The sequence below is a fragment of the Macrobrachium rosenbergii genome, chromosome 12 (assembly GCF_040412425.1).
Source record: "Macrobrachium rosenbergii isolate ZJJX-2024 chromosome 12, ASM4041242v1, whole genome shotgun sequence".
NCBI classification, from domain to species: Eukaryota; Metazoa; Arthropoda; class Malacostraca; order Decapoda; family Palaemonidae; genus Macrobrachium; species Macrobrachium rosenbergii.
The window spans coordinates 100,702,981-100,728,234 of NC_089752.1; the positions used below are offsets into that span (position 1 = coordinate 100,702,981).

At 39.1% G+C, this 25,254-nt stretch overlaps 1 protein-coding gene across 19 annotated transcripts in view; it reads right to left on the reverse strand.

Annotated features, from left to right (window-relative positions):
- Positions 1–25,254, reverse strand: part of CdGAPr (GTPase-activating protein CdGAPr) — an 842,258-nt gene that overhangs the window by 80,530 nt on the left and 736,474 nt on the right. For 3 of the 19 annotated variants that reach the window (XM_067112540.1, XM_067112537.1, XM_067112534.1), the window contains exon 1: positions 23,377–23,443. The exons of 13 other annotated variants lie outside the window; for them this stretch is intronic. The gene's annotated coding sequence lies outside the window, so the exon portion shown is untranslated. Of the gene's footprint in view, positions 1–22,883; positions 23,453–25,254 lie in introns of those variants that run through there. 3 more of the 19 variants (XM_067112535.1, XM_067112539.1, XM_067112538.1) reach the window with 3 other exon arrangements.

Below are 25,254 nucleotides of genomic sequence, written 5' to 3' on the forward strand. Positions count from 1 at the left end.
CAATAAAATGTTAATTTGCCAACTGCACAGCCGGTTCCGGCACAAACCAGCAACTACATTCACCTAAAAACTATCATCGACATCAAACTCATTTGCATGTGCAAACGATCGGATGGCTTCTTACGTTCAGGGACCTTTAATATTTCTTAAAGGCGTTACACCATCATTTCACAGACTTAATACTTGTAAAATTAGATGCCACTCAACTTGTGTTTCACTCCCAAATCAATTCAGAAACAGGAGTGACGTTTCCACTTTCTCACCCATTCAATTCAACGCAATACCACAAGGAAACAAAGGCATCACCATGGCATAAAAAAAAAGTTTTTGATTAAAAAAGCAAAAAGCAACCCTGTTATGATCAAAATTCATCTCATTTACGTTTTTCATTGTTTGGCAAAACGAAAACGGGAGACCGATGGGACATGTCTCCTCTTCAGAGGAAATGTGATTTTATCGTTTCCCTGACCACGAAAAGGCGAGCGGATCCATTGCAACACTGACCAGAGAGCAATGACAATATTAATATGCGATGAAGCACAACCACGAAAGTATGAACCAGAAACAAACAAGAGGAGAAGCCAGGATGAGCGAGGGTGGTGGTGGTGGAAAGGGAAGTCGGCACAGGTGTGGCGCAGGTGGGGCCAGTGCCATGTCCACATCACACACCAACACACACATTCAAGTTTTCCGTAAGTTATCACAGAGAGCAGTCTGAATGGAAACAATAACCATATTCAAGGAATGCCATGTAGTCATCACAGTCACCGCACACTCGCAAAAGAATCAGGAACGGTAACCGAACTGCTTACTATTCTGGTCATGACATTCATTGCGTTCTATATACAAGGATCGATAATAGCCCCTACAATTCACACATCATGTCGCCTTTCTCGCTGTACTGGGGCGACTGTTACGCTTAGTACACGAACTGGTTGTCAGGTTGACCTAAAATACTGATATCAAGGCAATAACGAAGACATTTTTCATTGCAGCCTCAACCTCTCATTCTTTTTCAGATTCCGTCAACCTCAAGAAAACTCGCTCCCTCACCGCGCACGCAGCTGTTAAAATTATTTTCGACGAAATAAAAGTTTCAGCAGAGGGCAAATGACGTCAGCTCGTTTGACGGGTAAAAACACCTGGCAATAAAAGCGTTTAACACTCCCCTTCCCCCACTGAGAAAGGAAAGCAAGGCATAAAAAGCCGAGGGAGACACTAGCGGAGGCCATCCATCAGGGTTTTACCTGACTTGTTCCTACAAGGGCCAACGATGATGAATTACACTCAGTCCTCATCAGCGGGTTGCCACCGTCTGGCCAACAGTTACCGAAAGAGATAAGGAAGGATGATAAAGAGATTTTCTTTTTTACTGACTCGTTTTCACACAAAATCCAAGTAATAATATTAACGCTTTCCTTTCATATAATTATTTTAAATGCCTGTTCAAGACAGGCCAAGAGAGAGCGAGCGTGCTACTTGGATGTCCCCTGGAGGTTTTGGGTACCGATGTAAAGAATGACACACGGTCCGGCCTTTACATCCGGTAGATCTGGAAATAGATATCGGAGAATTAGAGTAACCAGGCGGCGGTGATCAAAGGAAGACACCATCTGTTTTCTTTCATACTAAAAGCACCCAGTCACACAAATTTATGAACTTTCACGGGAAGAATTCAGCATTACATGTGCGCCCGGGCGTCTGTTATAGAGAGAGAGAGAGAGAGAGAGAGAGAGAGAGAGAGAGAGAGAGAGAGAGAGAGAGAGTACACCCAAAAAGTTATTAGCCTTTGAAAATTCAGAAATTCTTAAGTTATATAATAAAAGAAATAAAAATATTAAAAAAAAGGGCATGTGATTTTATCATGGATATATTTCCTGAACTTTCAAAAGGAAGTTCACGAAAAGAACATAAAATCTGAAGTCCTGAGTATTCCTGGCTCCTTTGCGAGGCTGTCAGTATAAATCATTCTAAAGCATGGTGCAATGCAATTCTAATAACACGTAGTACGTACACCAACAAAAAACTGAAAATGAAAGGCTAAAGAATCTTTCTTTGTGCACTGCCTTGGGAAGTTGCTCTCCACGGAATCCAAACCAAGGTTCAGCTGGATCTTCCTCCATCTTCTCGTTTCGTATTCTGGCAGCGTCGTCAAAACTATTATGTTTACCCAAGGCAGCACTACATATAAGGAAAGAGATAAATATATCTTCTCTTGGCTACCTTTCCTCACTTTTGTTCCCAGGTATTAATTACGGCATTTTTTTCTGAGATGGAGCCTTAAGCGTCTTCCTACTTTTTGGTTTGACCCTAGAAACTGGTAAAAATTTAAGAGGTGAAATGGAGAAAAACATATTTCATTCCACTTACGGGTGAGAGAGAGAGAGAGAGAGAGAGAGAGAGAGAGAGAATATGAACAATTTAATCCACGATCTCACCTCAGAAAAAATGCCCCTTGAAGGGATGTCATTAATTTAAACCACACGAATATATCCGGCTGGAACAGAGTTTTTTTAACAGCAATGTACAAAAAATACTTAATATTTTATTAGTAACGAATTACTGCCGCGCACAAAAGTAGAGGAAGGTAAGTTATGGAAAACTGATATAAACCAACCTTCTACCAAGGAATTAAGAGCTCATAATTAAAAGCTGCATTTTTCGTAGATACGACATCGATTTTCTCTCGTTAATTGTACCAATAAAAAGAACCCTGCCATACTTTGCACAGTCTTAAATGTATCACAAAACACAGACCGCCATAAAACTACAAGGGAATGAATTATGTTCAGCCATAAGACTACGAAGGGCCGACTTTGCCTTGCACTTCCAGACGACGGCAGTTTGTAAATTAAATATGCATCTTCACCGTCAACAAAATAAGCAGGCAAAGGAAGAAGCGGGCTCATCAGCTTTCTTGACGGTATACGGTAGTGAGAAGATTAAATTGAATACTCGACACCCTACCCCTCCCCCCACAAATTCTTCCCAGTGAGAGGGTCCCCTTTCGTAGTTGCCCCTCCTTCCTCAAAGACGCGTGTCTGGGTCTTGTTCCGAAACTCGCGCTCTGCATAGTCAAGTGAAATCAACGGAAGTAGCTGGGTTACTCGGCCCCCTCAGAACGACGCTTCCTCAAGTCTCCAACGAGGGAAAAACAAGTAAAAAGTGCGTCGAAGTTTCATCGGCGCAATCGAGTTTTCTGTACAGCGTATAATGCTGTATGAAACTCTCAGCCACGGCCCATGAAACTCTCAGGCAGGCCGTGGTGCCCTGTGTTGTTGCGGTGCCAGACGCACGATTATGGCTAAATTAAACCTTAAAAAAACTACTGAGGCTAGAGGGCTGCAATCTGGTATGTTTGATAATTTGCAGCCCTCTAGCCTCGTCATTTTTAAGATCTGAGGGCGGAGAGAAAAAGTGCGGACGGACAGACAAAGCCATCTCAGTAGAAACCAAATAAATGTTATTATTTTGATTGCTAAAAATGTTAACTCAGACGCTAACACAAGACGTTACTGGAACCTTGTTACGATCATTAAAAGAGAATTTTTATCAGCAATAAGTTTACAATAGCAGTAGGAAATGTGCTTCAAAAATATGATTTCGTTTTATTCGGGAGACTTTATGTACGGCAAATAAATAGGTTCTTTAAATTCTGCATCAAAATACGAGTCACACTTACAACCAGTTATTTTCACATCGTTCCATGGTGCCGTTCCAGCAAAAAGTTAATATATCTTAGTTTAACCAGACCACTGAGCTGATTAACAGCTCTCCTAGGGCTGGCCTGAAGGATTAGATTTATTTTACGTGGCTAAGAACCAACTGGTTGCCTAGCAACGGGACCTACAGCTTATTGTGGAATCCGAACCACATTATGACGAGAAATGAATTTGTATCACCAGAAATAAATTCCTCTAATTCTTCATTGGCCGGTCGGAGAGTCGAACGCTGGGTCAAAAGCGTGCTAGCCGAGAGCTCTACCCACCCCTCCAATGAAGAACTCGTTCTAGCAAAGATATTTATTCTAGCAATTTCGGGCATTTCATCTCACTCTAATTTCCTTCTCTAACTTGCTCTGCATTGAACACCCCTCGCCAGGCCCCACCTCCTGCTTTCTCTAGACCTTTGTTAAATTCACCATTAAATTTACAATTCGTATTTTTAACACTGCAAAGCTTACTCACGTACAGAAATAGTGAAAAAAATTTCAAGAATAAAATCAGGAGCAGCACTGAAGGAACATCACACACACACACACACACAAAGTCAGGCCACCTCCAGACCAGAGACACTGGATAAACCGACTCCCTCCCAGGGATGATGGGACTGGTACCTAACTTAGTCAGAATGCCTTTCTCTCCCTCCTCATAGGCAAACGTCCTCATGAATATGTTATTAAAACAGAACCCTGACTCCTCCAAGACTAGGCTGCCACACATCTACATTTCTATCTATAATGTTTTTATTATAAACTGACACCTGATGCACTGATTAGCAACGGAATTACACCAATATCGTACATGCTACACCTACGCCAGTGTAAGATTTATCAGCACCTATCAACAAGGAACTGAGCTAATAAGTAATAAGGGATTATCTTTACGATGACTCACTCAATTTTTTTGGAGAGCTGTCACTTACACGAAAAGATCCTGGTATTTAAATCATTAAACACCATGATCTTCAAGGCAAACAAAAGTGAATTCAAAGTTGAACCACCACCTAATGTGGAAACGAAAACCTTGTCTGCTTACCAGCTATACTATATAATAAAATCCTATTTCAGTAACCCGCTTACCAGCAGACGGTGGCTATTCCGACTAACGGATCACTCAAAGCACTGCAGCAAGATGTGGAGGAAAAGAAAAAAAGACCCGCTGACGTCAGTGCCTATAACGTTACGAAGCTCGTATCTGACTCTGTTACAATGACAGCAACTGGTTACGCAGTAACATGCGGAGGGATTCTGAAAGGGAACCACTGACTTGGGCAAGTGTGGCTGATGTAAGGTGTTTTGGCAGCTATTGGTCATGCATGCAATGACTACGAAGCTGACCTCTAGCGCTCCTGGATGAGAACCACCAGCGGAATTTTGAAAGCAGATTACAAGGGTATGCTGAAAAAAAAGTTCTAATTTGCTTCCGGAGAAAGTATATACTGGGTCATTATAATTATGGAGATTCCTGCTCATATTACCGAAGAGGTGCATATTTTATTGGTTTTCTCTCTGAGTTAACAGTCTACCTTAAAATCAGGGTGTAATGGAGACAATGAACTTGAGGACATTCCCTTCATAAGGAGATGGCTTGGTAAATAACTAGTCATTTTCTTAATCTAAACAATACATTCTTCTTTTCGCGTCATTTTGCATTTTCTAAATCACAAACAATGACTAAACTCCAAAGTATGTGAGAGGTTTAGCCTCGAAAGCTTTGTCAAGGGTACTTCAAAGATTAATATTCTGGGGATACACTCAGCGGTAACGAGTCGCTATTTAACAATATTTTTATTAGTAACAAAATAGCAAAGAACCAAATTCTTTTAAAACATATTCTAAGTAATTCCTACAATGGTGCAAAGTCTATTCTAACAAAATGCTTTAAACATTACGCGGTTGAATGGAAATTCCAAAAGGAACTAAAAGGTTTCTTCATTGAAAGATCATCCAAACGGGCATCTTTTCAGTTACGAGTAACATTCATATTCATTGATTAATTCAGCCTTCGAGCAACCCCGCTACCACAACCTCTATTGCTCTATTTTCTTCTTACAAAATACAGGATGGATCATTCTTCTTTCAAGCATCAGCACAAGTAACCGGACATTACCGTTTATGTGACTCACATGTAACGTACGGACGAGCTCAAGTATTGAGCTCATCTTCCCTCTAAAAGAAATGCTACAGCTAGAAGGCAGTGAGAAGGTTACTAATGTTAGCCTAAAAAAGCAAGAGCATCTGCATAGGTACAGTGGGGTCTCTCTCGGAACAAAATACAAGAGACCCTCAAATGAACACACAACTGAAGAGTAACACAGACCCTTCACTTTCCAATGGATTCGTTATTGCACAGCAGCGCATAAAAAATACTGTTAGATAAACAGTTTCTCTCTCTCTCTCTCTCCATATACGATCAACAGCTCACGAACACTGGGCATTAGTATGTAATGATTGGCAATCCAAACAACCGGCTTATCATAAGGTTCCTTGACCTTATTTAGCCCCCTTCTTTGGTAGTAAACTGACACAACCAAGTTTTCCAAAAGGAATATCCATATAAGAGGCCCTTTCATTGTTAAACATCAACAATGTAAATGAGTAACAAGGAAAAGCGAAGTACCTTGTATATTTAGTTAATGGAGCAATAAATTACCGCCTGGGAGTGAGAAACCACAGGAAATTCTTACCATATCGTTTCTGTGTCCTGGAAATAGCTAGCTGGGGGAAGTTTACTCCCCTGTCTACTGTAGCCTATGTGGATCGCATCAGCCCTACTACATCCAGACATCAAGCTAGCTAGCTACATTTCAGTTCCTGATGCTAATTTTAAAAACTATCTTCTTAAGAAGCCGTTCTTACTTAAGACTTGCCAACAGACTACACGCTAGGTAAGATTTGTCTCTGGGTCATAATAAAAACGAAAGGGAGGAAATAGTCGAGCGTTTGTTCACCTCGTCAAATGGAAAAGGTCTTTTCTACTGGCGCTCTTCAAACACTTGGACGCTCACTCCCATTGTCATCGTCTGGAAGACGTCGGATCCTAGTTTTCACAGGACTCCACTTTCGTCGTGAAACACTCTGAAGCCTTCTTATCCCGGCTATCTTATGTCTCTTGAAAGTCACATAAGAGAAGACAAACAAGCGGTGTCATCTCGCCCTCATTCTTCCCTTCAAGGGTAACTGCCATTCACCACCAGGTCAAGTGAATCATTCGTTCTCCTTCAAATGAGAAATATATCATCAAGCTCAGGCAGTTTATTCCCCTGGCAAACGACGCTTTTTCAATAATAAGGCAATTAAAGGGATGCTCATTCTCGGTACGGACTTGGTACGATTTATCCCTCCACTCGGCACAAGATCGTGTCAATCCCGACTTTTTAATTTTTCTTTTGAAAATAAGAACTCTGTATATAGGAAAGCGAATTTTTCTTTCGTCATTTACCGCTGTCAAAAGTGAGCAAATATTTAACGTCAAAAGTCTGTAAATCTTTTAACTTGTTGTAAAAAGACCTCTCAGAATGTAGATATATGTTTCTGAGAGAGAACCATACAAGGCCTAAGCCCACTTCTCGACATATAAATGATAAATCAAGCTGCTCTTTCTCTTCCTTTGAGACAACCCCTAAGAATAGGCTTCCCTTATGCAGCACAAGAGGCTTTCCCTTTCTAAGTAGGTGGGGCGAAGAGGAGAACGAGGAACGAAAGATAGAACACGGTAAGAATATCCGTGTCAGAGAACCTGGGTGATGGGATTACGTTGGAAAGACGTCATCTGAAACCAAGATGTTGACGCTATTGCTTCTCCATCACAGGCATCGCCCCATGCCCATGCCCACACTGGGACTCACCCCTCCATACCCTTTCGTTATCTCCCGTAGGCAGGTCAACCCTAAGACCCCTCCATATTCTATTTATACTCTTTTTTTCACGTTCTTATATTTTATGAGAGAATATAAACATCTATCTGTAAGTTAACAGTTATTATAATTTTTAATTAATTATTACAAGCAAATGCAACTCTCTCTCTCTCTCTGTGTGTCTCTCTGTCTCTCTCTGTGTCTGTGTGTGTGTGTGTGTGTGTGTGTGTGTACTAGGAGCTGGTAGATTCCAAAAAGAAACATTGGCTAAATAGGTATCAATAGCTTTTAGAAATCATCTTCACCACTTCATGAGTAAACTATACGGATGTCAATAACTTATTGTGCATGATATGGACTGAGGCACAACAAACCCACGATTAACGGAAATGACACCAGACCGCTTTCTACGTAAAACTTGACGGTGCATTAATATCAGTAAACTAAATCCCGATACTAGAAATCCGGAGAGTCAATTAGATCTCAAAATTGAGGGGTACATTATGTAAGCTTCATAAGCAAAAATGCTTTCAAAGCGCTGAGAGAAAGGGAAAGGACATCCAAATATTTAGTGATGAAAATTGTTACCTACGAAAAAAAGTTATTTCTATAAATTACTTGACTTCTCATCGATTTTTAATTCTATCCAATGAACTTCCAATGCTTTCTGGTCAGGGCACCTCACTCAATATTCACAGCCACTCGAGTACAAGAAAATAAGGACGACTGATGACTCCCACAGAACTGTAAGTCTGAATACAGCGTACGTCAATGTGACTACAGTATCTTCAAGAATTACGCAAAATTACAGGCAATGACAGACAATCAAAAGCCGGATCGCTCAAAAGATACTACGTCAAGCCAATTTCTAGTGATGTTTAAGGCAAAGCTTCACCGTTCCTGTTCCCCATTCCGCCTCCATTTCTCTGGCAGACATTTCAAATAAAAACTAATATTATGCCGAAAATTTTCCAAGCTTGCTGGCTTTACAAAATGCATCCCAAGAAATGGGAAAGAAGGAGGGAGGAAAAAGGCAGAATATTCTGACCAGTCCCACCACAACAAATTGGACTATTTTCAATTTGAGTCTTTGGAGGAAGAATATCAGACACACAAAATGAAAGGTATGAAAGGATGAACTCGCTCATTTTCTGCAGCAACAGGATACTACTCCTGGACTTCCATGAAACAGTATGTACTTAGAAAAAGATCTTGACAGAATGCACGAATCGATCCTTTAACTAATAAAAGCTACCATTCAGACATATTTTAAAGGTGAAAATATTATGAAGCATTTACTGACACCCGAGAGAGAGAGAGAGAGAGAGAGAGAGAGAGAGAGAGAGAGAGAGAGAGAGAGAGAGAGAGAGAGAGAGAGAGAGAGAGAGAGAGAGAAATCAAATGCCTAACAAATGGCAAAATTCGAGAAAAGATATAATGAATCCTGACTGAACGGACTGAGTCACACTGCACTGGGAGTCACATGCGTAATGCGAGTCACGTGGTTACGGAAAAGTCGAGTCATTCAACTATGAGAAAAAATTGAGCGTTTGACTGAAAGAACACACTTTCTGTCTCATGAAGCGATTAAAGTATTGGATTTTAACAATTTTGGAAATATACTAGTTTCCACTATATCCACCTTTCCTTCTAATAAGACCATAAACTTTCCTAAGGCCACGAAATTCATTCCCACGACTAGGCTACCTAAATGAATTTAATTCTTAATCGAAAAAAGTGGAACCTAACGGTGCTCTTGAAAGAAACTATTTTGGCACCGAATTTCGTAAACTAACAATCAGCCACCCTTTCACTGTACTCTCTCCCTAGCCTATTTCAAAGTGGTAGGTGTTAGAAAAGATAATTATCACTGATATGTTACTGTGAAACAAAATGCCAAACCCATTACTGTTTTTTAAATGAGTAACCACCACTTACACGAAACAACGTCTGAATGGCCAGTGAGGAAAAAGAAAGTTTCCTCAACACCGAGGCCCATGTGCACAAATTGGGGAAACAAAATGAACGCAATAAATAAAACAAATGACCATCTATTTTGAAGCAAAAGAGCAATACTGGAACTCAGGCAATGGCTTATAACGCAAAGCTATTGGTCTATTAGTAACTTGGCTCATCAGAAGAAAAGAACAGCCAACTACATGCGACCAAAATCTGGGAAAAAGGGACAAGGAATAAAAAAAAAGACGTATATGCATGCATGCATGCACGCATGTATATAGCTTATATGCATACACAAAAACGCGCGCGCGCGCATAAACAATTTTAAATATAAATAATATATAATATGTAGGCTATACGGTCAAACCCAACGGACATCAATATCTACAACAAGGACCCAGGTTGGAGTCCTGGCCGGGGCAGATGTACTTATCAATTATAATTCCACATTAGGCTACGTGACATTTGTCTTAATATTTGTGGACACACGCGCGCATACAAGGAGAGAGAGAGAGAGAGAGAGAGAGAGAGAGAGAGAGAGAGAGAGAGAGAGAGAGACGCTTGTTTTTTAATAACACTGACCAGTCCCTGTTGAAAAGACTCTATCACCGATTAATCTTAACACGAAAGTAAATCATCTTCAAATCTAGTCAAATATTCTGTCAAGAGTACTAAGAAAGGCATAAACTCGGGCATGGTAAAAAATCACCTCTCGTCACCATGAAAAAATAAGTATATAATCTTCAGGAGTCACAGAATGAAGACAAAAATGATCACAGTAAGCTTGCATACTTGAGAGCATGAAACTAAACATTTTCACACAGAAGTGGTAAAATATGAATATGTATCTTTATAACACAATACTAAATTGTGCACACGAAATTAACGCTGCACACAACGTTTCCTGAACAGCAAACGACTGACAATGGTTACACAATCTGTTGTAGAATTCCAGGGTAACTAGGATTTGTTTTGTTTAATAAAACCTCGTCGAAACTGCCAAGGTCATCGCCACCAAATACCACCCAATTCATTACATTTCTATGTAAGGTAAAAACAGACAAAATCTTCCCATAAACCGCAAACATACCATTCACACATACCTAAAATACTCTCAAAGCTAACACCCATGCAATTGTATGTAAAACTTTTACCAGTATAGTGATGTGATGAAACCACAGAATGAAATAAACAGACAATTCACGAAGACGACCAGGTTCTTCAATCAATCTAAATATACCACTCGACTTATAACATTCTCAAGTGCTCTGAGGAGATGGTAATTACCCTCAGGGACTCATAACTTACATTTCTAAGAATAGATCAATAAAACGAAGAGTGGTCAAGTCAAAATGGTTACCATGCTTTTCTATAACTTTTGCTTTTCATGACAGTAACTTGGTGTCAGTGACCCTGTCCGTATCAGGCCACATAATTCGCAATTAATGAAACAATCATGAGAGTCGCTTTCTTCAGTTGAATGACATCCTTGGGTCCGTCATAAAAGTAGAATAATTTGATCAATGGGTTCATACTAGTACGTGTGTGTGTGTGTGTGTGTGTGTGTGTGTGTGTGTGTGTGTGTGTGTGTGTGTGTGCGCGCGCGCCTGAAGGTTATTTCATCGAGACCCTTCTTTAAACCGATTCGGACATTTCTGGCAAGTTATTGAGAAATGGGGTCGCTGAAATGATCGGAGGCAATGCATATTGGCTCATTACGCTGAATGCCCAGGAACTTGTCAGCTTATCTGTAAATGCGTGCTCTGGTTGATTTCTGATGGCTGTAATGCGACGACGAAGACAATTCAAGAGATTAAGAGGCTACGAGTACGCAATAACGAAACATGAGCAATCTAGGGTGGATCATGGTAGTGTGAGTTGGACAGACAGCATCTAACAACAGTTCTTGGATAACGGTAAAATTGAAGCTATGAGGTCTGTGGCTCCCATGGATGTGCTGATGAATTTGGAACCAAGTCTTCCTTGACTTTGTAAATGTACAAAATTTTGTAACGTTCGTGCCTAATGTTGCATCGTCCTTCGTTTGACTGTTTTCATTCTAGCACAACAAGGAAGGTCATGCAAGTGTACTACATTTGCGTGAAATTATTTAGAACTTCCTCAAGCCATTCTATTTAGCTATACTTAGTAGCATGAGGAGACAAAACGGGTATAAAATAGTGTAAAATTGGTCTAATCAAGATCACAGTCTGGGTATCGCTCTGAAAAAGTTCCATTATTCATGCCAACCGTATACGACAGTTTCCTATGATTTTCTCTATATGAACTGACCGTGCATGGTCATTAGGGCCTGTGACTCCAAGATCTTTGGAGGCCTTGATCGACTCAAGTGCTCCTGCCTATATCAAGAGAGTAAGCACAATTCCAGGATTTCTTTCCAGTGTACCTATTCAAAATTGTCCTCACACGCAAGACCATTGTTTTTCCTCTGTAACCAGAGTTAAACTACATTAATTAGCTCTTTATAAAAATGTCTGGGATTTTCTCGTAGTCAGATATGGCAAAGACGTGAGAATAACGAGTGAATTAAGACACAGGTGACATTTGATTGTTCAGCATGGATACCGTAGATCTCGCCTTAATAAAGCTGCGTCAGTTAGTCGAGAGGAGATCGGTCTCTGTTTCCCTTCCTTGCACTTTTTTCAAAGATCACAATAAGGCGGGATGTCAGTGATAAGAGCCGGTACAATTTCGCGAGACAGCCTCCACTTTCTGGACATGTGACGGTTTGTCTGAAGAGTTTTACGATGTCATTATCTGTTAACGATTCTCACCACATAAGGTACAGACGACAAAGAAGAGGAAATCGAAATCCCTTATGAACGATTCTGTCTAAGAAGAATTCGGTTCTAGAAACATTATTCACCACTTCGCTACATTAACATAACATTTGATCTACAGTACTGAGAGCAAAATCGACTTGGGTGTAAGGAGAAAGACTAAATATTTCCAGAAAGATCAAAAAGAAAAGAAAGGAAAAATTTCCCATGTTATGACAGTCTGTTAAGACGTGCTTTACCTAAAGCGAAACTCTTGTGGTTGGGAATGGACAATTATCGAGAAAAATTCTTGTATCAAAAGATTTGGACTTAGCCAACACCCACTGCTAGCCACTGTGATCGTGCTCACACAGCTCTAGGTTGCTGGGTCACCGACCTTCTAAAGGAGAGAGAGAGAGAGAGAGAGAGAGAGAGAGAGAGAGAGAGAGAGAGAGAGAGAGAGGCCACAACAAATCATACATGAAAATAGCCTCACCATGCATACACCACAAAACTCAAGTATGCAGCCCATCCCATCATCTTGCAAACGTCATTCGGGAAAAACGAATAGATTTTTGTAAGAATTGACGTCAATGAAAGCTACGAGGAAGCAAGCGCTCTCACCTCTCTCAGCGTTAAATTCCGTAATGTTTTCTGGCTGGAATGAAATCCTTTAGGAGGTGAGGAGATCCTCAACTTAATGTATTGATCCACATTCTCACAGAACCATCAGGCCTCCTGCACATCGCACAGCATCCTCCCAAAGGCCAGTTTAAGCAAAACTAGACTTTCATAGAATTTATTTGACGAAGACTCTGCTTTTCAAATATGAAAACAGACCAATCGATAATAATTTCTTACTTGAGGATGCAATAGTGACATCTAACGTATTCCATCCATGGTTCTTTTTTTTTTAATAAATCTTTTGAAGAGCTGGTCACCGTCATTCACGAAATGCGCTCAACAGATCATCAAAATTCTCACATTACAAGTGCTCATCAATACGATTGAAAAGTAAAAGCTGAAAATCAAAACTGACAGCCGTCCGTATCCAAGAAGAAGCCAATCTGCCAGGGGGGGTCTCTTCCTCCCCAGGAGGAAGTTCGTCATTCCCAGACGCAAACCATTCTGGGGACTGGCTACGAAGAGGATCGCTAATGAAGGGAAACGTCTCGGCGGGGTTCCCGTAATAATAGCAATAACAGGGGATGCGTGGAGGGATGTCTCTGAGATGAACTGAGGGGAACGCCGGCAGGGAAGTCTAGCAGGAGCAGGAGGAGAGAACGAGCAGAGGAAGAGAGGAACAGGCACAAATGAAGAGTCGGGGCTGAGTACGGCAGGAATACCACGGGCCCAATTCCATTACATGCTTTGATGGATAGGAACTCTGCAACATTTTCCGATTCTGGACAATTGCTTAAGAGTGTTTCGCCACTTCCCGTGTTTCCAGGATCAATTTCCATTTTTGTATCCTTTTTTCTTAACATTTTAAGTAAAGGAATTTTAAGTAAAGGAATACTCGGATAAAACACCAAAAGGGGATCCAAGGACATGAATGCATATCCAACACTAACCATGCTCCAACATTCAATTTTATAGGATAAAATCACATACTATCTATAAATACGTATATATACTTATGCTTATATATCAAACACCACAAGGTTTCTTCTGTGGTATCTGATATATATATATATATATATATATATATATATATATATATATATATATATATATATATATATATATATATATATATATATATATATATAGAGAGAGAGAGAGAGAGAGAGAGAGAGAGAGAGAGAGAGAGAGAGAGAGAGAGAGAGAGAGAGAGTTAACATTTGTCTGCTCAAGTGTGTATCCGTATGCTAATACAACGTACAATACTGCATATGACGTTTTCTATAAGGATGTATTACATATCTGAAATAGATTATCGAGGTCATTTCTGAGGCTATGCCTGCCACTTAAAAACGGTCGGGCATAAGTTTTGCTCTCTTGCACCTTTTTTGGTCCCGCAGTCGGGAAGTAACATTCTTTTCCTTATCTTGGTCTCTAGGATGCTGTGACTACAATGGAAGTGTTCTGTACAAAACGGTCATCGTTTACAACTAGCGAAAACTTTTCCTTGTCTTCGTTACCACTGGGAAAGGAATGATTTCGATTTCTAGCAAATGACCTTAAATCTAAGTAGAAAATAGGATGAAATTCTCTCTCGACGTCAATGACCATAATATTTACCACGCCATTACATAATTTCCAATAAATCAATTTCAACTCTCCCTAATCACATCATACAAAAAAACTAATCTTTTAAATTTCTCTTGAGACTCAATGTTGTTTGCGGTGTAACACATACGCACACACCGAATAATGAGAGAGATCAGGCCTTGGTAATACCTAATTTCAAAGAGGCTTTGCTTGGCTTATTGGAGGATGTGTATATATTCGCAATCGGTGGCGACTAGGATATTCTAAGTAGCAGATCTAGGTGTCTTACCTCAGTTGGTGATCGCATAACCAAGATTCTCTCAGCTGGGTCTGTGTCATAGTCTCTGAACCTTGACCTTCCTTAACACTGAAGTTAAACTACATTACGTGATTTTTCACTCGCGTAATACTTCTACGTTTACTCATTTCAGTCCTTCACCGTCATACTTTATATACCGTTCATTCCAGTAACGATCATACAAAATAAATTCCGACTTCTTTTGCCCTTGCTCTCTCTACTTTTTCACATATGACTACCCTGTATAACTGAATCACGAAAATATGGAACGTGATGAATATATAAATAAAGGCAAATGCCAAGAAGGAAAGTTAAACAACGGAGTGGTGCTAGGCCTTTCGACTTACTGTCCTTTACTTGACAGAGTCGGCTAAGTAAAGGACAGTGAGTCGAAAGGCCTGGGACCTTTCCGTTGCTTCACTTTCCTTCGTGGCATTTTCCTTTTTTTATATGACTACCCTATTTAATAGAAGATTCATGGGAAAATTCTGCCTATTTTTTGTGTATTCCAAACAATGTGCGCCCACGTGCACACCCTCACACGGGCAAATACATGAAACACACACAAATATATATATATATATTATATATATATATATATATATATATATATATATATATATATATATATATATATATATATATATATATATATATATATATATATATATATATATATATATATATATATATATATATATATATATATATATATATATATATATATATATATATATATATATACATTATATATATATACATTATATATATATATATACATTATATATATATATATATATATATATATATATATATATATATTATATATATATATATATTATATATATATATATATATATATATTATATATATATATATATATATATATATATATATATTATATATATATATATTATATATATATATATATATATATATATATATATATATATATATATATATATATATATATATATATATTAATATTACCATCTAAACAGATTTTGTTGGATGTCCTACAATTTTTATCACCACCACAAAAATCATTATCTAAATTCAGTGTCACAAGCTATAATCTAGTTCAATCAGACTGCGTTAGGTGCTCACCTTGGAGTTGGGACGCAGCTGAATCTCGACAAAAAACGTACAAATAAAACTTGAAAAATTTCTGCCGGAAATTGTGGATTATTTTCTCCTTCACACAAAGCTGTTGCACACCAGGAAATTAAAACTTTGTCAAAAGCCCGTAAAAAAGGATATGGTAGAGTAATGGAGAGAGAGAGAGAGAGAGAGAGAGAGAGAGAGAGAGAGAGAGAGAGAGAGAGAGAGAGAGAGAGAGAGAGAGAATTACATTCTTACAAAATGTGCACTGAAACCGAAACATCTTGGAATATCACAGCACATATATTTTTCTTTAGTGTGGATATCTACAAAAGGATATCCGCTTAGCCTTTAAAAAGGACCGGCGATGTTATTAAATGCTGGGAAAAGTACGGTACACTCCATGAAAGAAGACACAAACGACAGATATAACGGCCAATAACTTCTATGGGCAAAGGAAAATTCTTAAATATGGCACAGTCACAGGTCTCATTTGTCGTGCAACTTTTCGTATCTGATACCCAAGGTCAGGTTTACTACAAAATTGATCCATGCCGCAAAGTTTGCATAAATTAACATTTCATTTCTTAGTAAAATGCAAGCAACTAAAGATTTGAGTAATATTCTTTCAAGTGAAAAAAAAATGCATAACAACAGAAGACGAAAAGTGAAGCTCTGAGACTACAAATACCACTAAACTACTATCAAGAATTTGTGTGAAATGTTTAAGGCCAATATATAAATTGCTATCCATTTAGTCCAACGACCGTTTCAAAGAGGCACAAGAGATTACAGGTTGAACAGAGTGAGGCAGCCTCCAGTAAGCCTATATTGGATACCAGACTAAGTTCCCGGAGAAAAGAATCCAAAAGTGAGAAAGGGGGTGCGGGGGGGGGAGTGGAGGCCTTGGAGGCACCAATCTCATGAATAATCGAGCTTCCGTATGTAGTGAGGGGGTACCCCTACAATGCCTAAGAGGAGAGAGAGAGAGAGAGAGAGAGAGAGAGAGAGAGAGAGAGAGAGAGAGAGAGAGAGAGAGAGAGAGAGAGAATGCCCTCTATCTCGGAGTTTTTAGATTTTTATTTCCTTTTGATGACTCTCTCTCTCTCTCTCTCTCTCTCTCTCCAAGAACATCAAGAGAGGAGCTGCAGTGCACCATCTGGATCAATGGGAGATGGAGCCACTCTGGCTCATGGTCAGCCAGCAATAAAGCAAGAGGAGAGAAAGAGAGAAAAAAAGCACATTCCATAAGCACTTGGCGAGCCCATGACCCTCAGGCCAGACTATGGCACCCTGATGACCCAACATGATAATCCTCTTTCTTCTCTGCCTGGCGCCAAGAAAAATTCCCCCTCCCGAAAAAGGTTCCTGAAAGCTTCAGACAAGGTCTCCCTCCTCTACTTCCCGGCCGCACCCCTCCCCCTACCCCTCCAATTCACCACCGACATTTTGTCAGTCTGTCCGAACTGCCGTATGTGACAACCATTCATCCGTGAAGCTTTGAACGGCACATGATCATTCCTATTCCGTTTCTTTTCTCATTTTTCTTTATCGTGCGTTTCTCCATGTTCCTGTACATAATATATTTCAGTTCAATACATTTTAAAATGAATTACCCAGAACTGAAAGTATCTACACTAAGATGTACTGAAGCATTTAATTGAAGCAAAAGTATACAGCAATACACACGAAGAATGATAATTTGAGAGAGAGAGAGAGAGAGAGAGAGAGAGAGAGAGAGAGAGAGAGAGAGAGAGAGAGAGAGAGAGATTCTGGCTCCCGCAGCCAAATTAAGAAACTTGCATTACATTCTTAAAAAGGGTCCAACACAATTAGTACAACCGAATATAGCCTCCTGAACTTCAGTCTGTCTTGACAGATTTAAGACAGACATTTCACAACATCAGGAGGGTTCAGACTTAAAACAGCTTCTCTATTCCACCACCAACCATAAAGACGGTGTGATAAATAGACGTCAAGGGAAGACGAGATCAAACCCAGCGATAACTCAAAGACCAGCTTGACCTTTCACGGTTTGTGTTTACACGAGTCGACCCACAAGACACAGTACTCTGTTATCAGTGGCACGAGGGCAGAGAGAGGCAGAGCCAATGCTTACGAGTACAGTGTCTCGCTTCTCCTTCCTGCAACTCTCCCCAGCGATACATCCACCTGCATTGCAACTTCATGCAAATTTACACAACCACTTACTTTCAGCATAACTTCTCTGCAATTATAATTCACTTTAAATCACAGAGTCAAAACTGCCAAATGAATAAATCCACGTTTTATATACGAAAACTGAACCATTCGATTCATTTTCCTTCGTTACCAAAGCACCGTACTGAGGTGGTTAACGGTATTTACGCAGTACAGTTTTCCACTGTGTGATTTGGCACAATCAATTAATCACTACAAAAGGCCGATTTCTCAATGCCTGAGGTGCAAACAATGATTCACGAGACTCACTCGGCAATGCGAGCTCCGTGAAACTGCAACAAGGAAAACATTTTCATTTAACAGCAAATTACCCGAAAACTTACGATACCTAACTCAGTGAGCAAGCAGTAATAGTCCACGTTTCCTTACATTTATAAAAAGCGAGCAAATTTCCGCTGGTGAGATGTTGTTTTAACGGGATGATTTCCCAAAAAAGGGAGAGCTGTGCAAAAGTTTTCGCATTATTTTCATTCCTCTTGCGACTTTTACAACGCTAGTTCTCAGGGACACGCACGCACGAGTTTTGCGGTTACATCATTTTAATCCATTCGAGCAAAAATATAGATGAAAAAACACTTCCATATTCGAAGCACGATCCTGAGTAATTCGACATGATTTCCACCTAAAGCCGATTACTCAACCCCTTCGAGTTGTTTCCACTGAGAGAGAGAGAGAGAGAGAGAGAGAGAGAGAGAGAGAGAGAGAGAGAGAGAGAGAGAGATGGGGGAGGGAGTGTTTATGATGTTGTTTGATTACTTTTTATTTTCGTTAAGTGCTTACTTGAGAGGGGGAGGGGGGTTGCCCCTGTTACGGCAACTCTTAGCGAAAGGGGAATTAACGCCTTTAGCAACACCACAGGGTGCAATTCAAACGTTTCTGACTCTTGCGAGTTACGAGAAAGAAAATCAATAGCAATATCAAAAAAGCAACGGCAAGATCACATCCTATACTTAATCTCCGCCCACCAAACCGTCTGGCATCTGACTCAACCCCACACAAATGATTTAAATCCGACGACCGCATTAGCCTTTTATGCCGAGGCCATTCTCACTATCGCTGAGCAATCAATAAAAGCATCAAGATTTCGAAAGATTCAAAGCTGATCATCGACTGAATGTACATGTGTAATTAGAAATCCCCCACAGTGCTTATATAAATACACACACAGACTGACGGGTAAAGAAACCCGAGACCACTCCCACAGAAAACTGACGCGCCCGCCCGCCGCCGCCCCCCCACCATTCAGACTGTCGAAAAGCTTTGAAGCCGTCGGGCGACACCATTCGAAGGAAATTGCAAAAACTAATTTTAGGAAATGACATTTATCTTAAATATGCTCATGAAATCACGTGGACTTTTTGCTCTGTGGAAGATTCCTGTCCTTTTGAAGTTCATAAAGTTTCGCCCTCGCAGATACGAACGCCTTCAGCGTAAGTGAGACTGATCTCCCTCTCTACTAAATTACTGTTTCAACGATTCGTACCTTCTGACCAAGATAGCATTTATATTTAAGGCATAAATATAAGTAGACCAAAGTTACCTTTTTAAGCGATTTTATATTCACAACAATTAAGACAAGAATATTGCAGTAATTACATTCACTGCGCAGTTTTGCTCATTAACATTTTACACAACAATATATATATATATATATATATATATATATATATATATATATATATATATATATATATATATATATATATATATATATATATATATATATATATAAAGGATGGCTAGGGCATCCGGAAAGCCGCAGATTCAGAAAGGATACAACGGAAAACAGCCAGCGTTGCGTTTCACATTTCGGACCACCTCCGCAGTTTTGTACTGCACATAGTGTAGTTGACGTTCTCCCTCCAAAAAGGGAGAATGTCACTCAGTTTTTAGATCTAACAGAGTTAGGTACTGATCTAAGAGTTCTTTTCGCTTTTATTTTAACGCTTTAATTTAGACTTAAGGTTTTTTATGATTTAACTTTAATTACTATCATTTTTCCGAGCGTGTTTTCTAATCTGTAAATTTTGTATGCTTCACAGTCCTGAAGATGAGACCTGATGTCTCCAAAATTTGGCCAATAAATGTGGAATGCTACGCTGGCTGATTTCCGTTTTACTCCTATATATATATATATATATATATATATATATATATATATATATATATATATATATATATATATATATATATATATATATATACACACTATATATATATTATATAAATATATATTATATATATATATATCATATAAATATATATATATATATATATATATATATATATATATATATATATATATATATATATATATATATATATATATATATATATATATATATATATATATATATATATATATAAATATATATATGTATATATACATACATACTCAAATGCTCCCACGAACAGTTTTACTCGTTTACTTAATGAAGACAATCGCAACACCCTTTAATACCCTTCCAACTCCATAGATCCCTGTTACACGTAGTAGTGATCAGCAGATAAAATTACTAGTGAAATTATCAAACCATATTTTATTTAAAAAAAAAAAAACATACATCATAATAACGAACACGAATCATTAACATACGAACCCACTGCATATACAGTAAACCTGGAAGAGCTTTTTCCAACAAGAGAAGCAGTCCTGAATACAGGAAACAAAGCATTTTATTTTTTTTTCATGAATACGGGAAATAATGCAATTTTTTTAAAGTAACGCACGTAACAAATACCGCCAAACGGCCTCGCGCTGAATAAAAATCATATGTGGGCTGAATGACTAAATTTTTTTTTACTCAGCTTTTAAAAACACGTTCACCTGATAAACAAACTGCCAATGAAGCCAAGGACAGGCAAGCGGGATATTCTCTTATTAGAAGCGCTTAACTTCTCTCCAAATCATAAGATCACGAAAAGTCTTTAACCCTGTTCTGGAAAAATTCTAAACTTTAAAACAGGACTTCAACAAGGCTCCTTTATTTGCCTTACTTTCCATCTGTTGTCATTAAGTATTACAAATGATGATGCTATTGTAGATACTTGGCAGAGCATTGTAATGTAAGTTGTTATATGTGAATGAGAGAAATCATTCAAAACAATTCATTTATCAATTAAGGAAAATTGGAGGCTTTTTTCACTCTTCGCTTCAGGACAATTGGTGCGGCTGTCAATGTAATGTTATTAGAAGAAAGAGCCATGGTCGATCCTTTCTCGCTCTCACAAAAGCCAAGAGACACATGAAATAACTAACTCTGAGTCGCGAAATGCTAGTCTTTTGAGTGTGAGAGGAACAGATGTAAGATGGTGAGATGAAATAATGGCCCACCGCTACGGGACACGTTAACTACATTCAGTGAATACAGTAAAATACAAAGTATGATTTATTATATAAGTTCAACTCGTCTCATAACAAGAAAGGCCATCGGTGACAAAATATGCTGAACAGGTTTCGATTCTCTGGCTTTTTGAAAAGCAGCAGAGCTAAGTACAGCGCCTGCAAATAGGTGGAAAAAGAACGTAAACTACAGTAAAGAACTATTGCAGAACTATATATATATTGTGAAAAACTAGAAAGTGATCCCGTTTAAAACAAATTACAGGAAATTTGCCCTCTCGGCAAATTCATTCCACGGAAATACGGTCAAGCCTTGGGGGTACCAAAAAACAACGCATTTGAGTTATTTTCCCCCATTCCATTCACATCATGCGACCGTACAACCAATCTCTCTCCTTTCTTAAAACCTGACACACATTTTGTTGACCGAAGAATGCGACGCGGCTTCTTTTCTTATTCGTACAAAGCAACGTTTGTTGGTGATCATTCCCTTAGAACAAGGCGTCACGCACTTAACATCCTTACAACGTGTTCTCTGTGCAATCGACATTTCTTGAATCCGTACAGGCAAACAATGCACCTTCCAAAATCAAGCGAGCTACTTGAACACTTAAAAGGCTTTTCGTAAAAGTTGGAAAATACTGAATGACAGAAAACGAACTTCTTCAGGTTGTAACTTTCAAAGCGTTTGACGCTGTCTCGCATATGCGAAACAGCCCGCGCACACAAAGAGGGCAGGGGAACACGAGGGTGGTGAGAGAGGGTACCGTCCGTGCCTTCAGCCAACACAAAACAGCTGCAGCTGCGAAGAGCAAACTTCCAGTTTCACTTAGGCTCCAGGTAATGGATGCTCGTTTGTCTGGAAACCACAAAGGTGACGTTGATTTCGAGATTCCGGCTCCGTGCGCAATTCATACTTCTCTTCTACTATCCAATCTGATCTACTACAGTGGTATCTAGATCCATGTCTCGATTGTTATGTCCAGCTGCAAGAGGTGTACTAACCAAGAAAAACCACCTACATATTCAGTGGAAGAAAAAAAAGTATATTTATTAATGAAGAATCTCTCTCTCTCTCTCCCCGTCTTTCATATCCTTCCCTCGAGTAATACTTTTCTTCTTTCTTTTTTTAAGCAAGAGACGGCTTTCTCCCCTAACATGAAATCCTTTCTATTTCATTCAACAGCCATTTTTAGAAAGCGCTTTCCTTAATATTTTTCCCTCCTTTCTCACAAACCTCCTCTTTTAAAACCCGACTATGCAGCGAAACAAACATATAATGCCGCCATGTCGCTAGATGACGGCAAAAAATAAATACAAACTAAAAAAGAAAAACAAAGCACAACATTTAATAATAATGAATTCTTTACAGCATTCAAGTATCACTTACGCAGGAATTTCCATTATGTCAGGCGGTTTTTTTTTTAATACTGATTTGCAAGAAACGATGCCTATTATAGTGACCACAAAATATCTTTCTCTTTACAAAGTCATTAGCATTTTCCTGGTCTCACTTCACACATGCAGCACGTAATATATGTCAAATTTTCAAATTTCTACATCTCAACAATTTTCACTAGATATCTTTTCATTTTATCTTTGGCGACATCATTAAAGTAAACTGTTGTCGCTTGATAGCTTATAAGAAAAAGGAAATAGGAGAGGTGGGGGAAGGGGGGGGGGCGCCACACCAAAACCCTCGTCCCTTCCACACCACTGGAGTCCGTCCACATACACACCTTTCCAAACATTCACAAGATCATTTCGGGATGCTCACTGTTTATACTTTCTCCTGAGATGAAACAACATTGTAATGGTCGTTCCCATACGATAATAAACACAAGAAAATGCTTAATACACGAAGAAAAAGGCTATAAATGTACCGATTCACACGCATTTCAACAGCAAACCGCACAGCACACCTTCCCACTCAAGCAGTCGACTCGCACTGACTAGACGAAGACTTGACCCGGAGGGCCGCGGGCCGCCCGCCACAATAACAAACCCGCACACATGTGCCGCCACACTGCGCAACAGTTGACAATTATGACGATTTCTGTTCAAATTAACAAACGTCTTTCTTTCTTCTGGGTAAAGCTACGTATACGCCCGAGAGGGCCCCAAGTATATACACTCACACATTAGACATCCTTCTGAAATAGCGCAGGATGGAGGAGAATGGCGAGGGAAAAACGTCCATGACAGTTGGACGCTCTGAGTGCCAATGATGGGCGGAGAGGAGGAGGAGGAGGAGTAGGCAGAAGCGTTGGGGGTAGGCACACAGAAAGCAGACTTGTGTTTGGGCAGATTTATTCAATGGCTTGAAAGCTGAGCACCAAACAGTAACATAAACACCGCCTCCCGTGAAGGAATTCTACGAAGCAGAAAACCAGAGCCATAAAGTTTCTCTCTCTACAGAAAAAAGAGAAAACATTCAGGCCCACCCGAAGGCTCCCGAGAGGTCACTAGCGGCAGCAGAATGACGGACTTTTGTTGAACAACAACACATGGCAAAGACACCGACCGAATTAAAGGGATGATCATTTCTGTCTATGAAAGTATTCCGCCTTGTTTTTCTTGAGAAAAATTCATTGTCAGGGATGATACGAAAGTCAAGGACTTACTCCAGTAGTCCCACAGGGTTTACTTGGGGATGGGAAAAGGCAGCCACGTCTGAAAGGGCATTCCAAAAACTGTAGGGGCATGTCTTAGACGTGAAACTCAAGTTACACCTCAAATTTATCTTGTAGGCCAGGGACAAACAAACTTATTTGACAACCCTTCAGTAACCACTTAAGGATTCATAACAAAGCCAGCAAATGCATGGACAACTAGACCGAGTACCGGTTTATCTACTACCAGAAACAACAATGATGACGACGACAACGGAATAAGCCATTTTAAAAAAAGGATTAAGGAAATGAAAGAAATGTGAAACAAAAGACTAAGAAAGTACTGTTTTGTCAGTGCATCCAAAAGTTAAAACTTTATCGCACACTGGATTAGAACTGCCAGGTACAACGGCAGCCGAGTCGCCTCCCCAGGAGAACTTTCCCTGATGTGACACTCAAGTGTTGCCCTTCGCGCTCCTTCTCTTCCCTTTCCCACACTCTGAATAAGGGACCAACAAACCGTGATGCTACCATGACGGAGTTCCCATCATAATGCGCGGCACGTTAGCAGTAATGATGTGATATACAGTCCCATTCCCTTCCCTTTCTCTCGATATGTGTACAGTATATACATATATCTACTGTGTGTATATGTATATGTATATATATATATATGTATATATATATATACACATATATATATAATATAAAAAATATATATATAATTTATATATATATGTCTGTATATATATATATATATATATATATATATATATATATATATATATATATATATATATATATATATATATATATACATATAGACAGTAATGGTAAGGGTACCGTTAACTCTAAACATCATACGAAGGATTTTTTCTATCTAGGTTACTTTGCCACGTTCATGTTTCTCCCCGTCGTTCATCAAAAGAAAATATTCTATGGAATTTGTATTTAGTTAGTAAGTATTATTCAATATAAGTTGAGAGACGGGTAGGGTAACAAACTTTCTCGGTGTATCCTAAACCCCTATAAGGAATTCCATTCCTTACAGCGCCAATAATTCAGCCGGTCTAGTTTTTGCTAGCTAATACGACACTAATTTCTTCTCAATACTTCCAAAAGGTGAAGTTAAAAATGACAGCGGTAGTT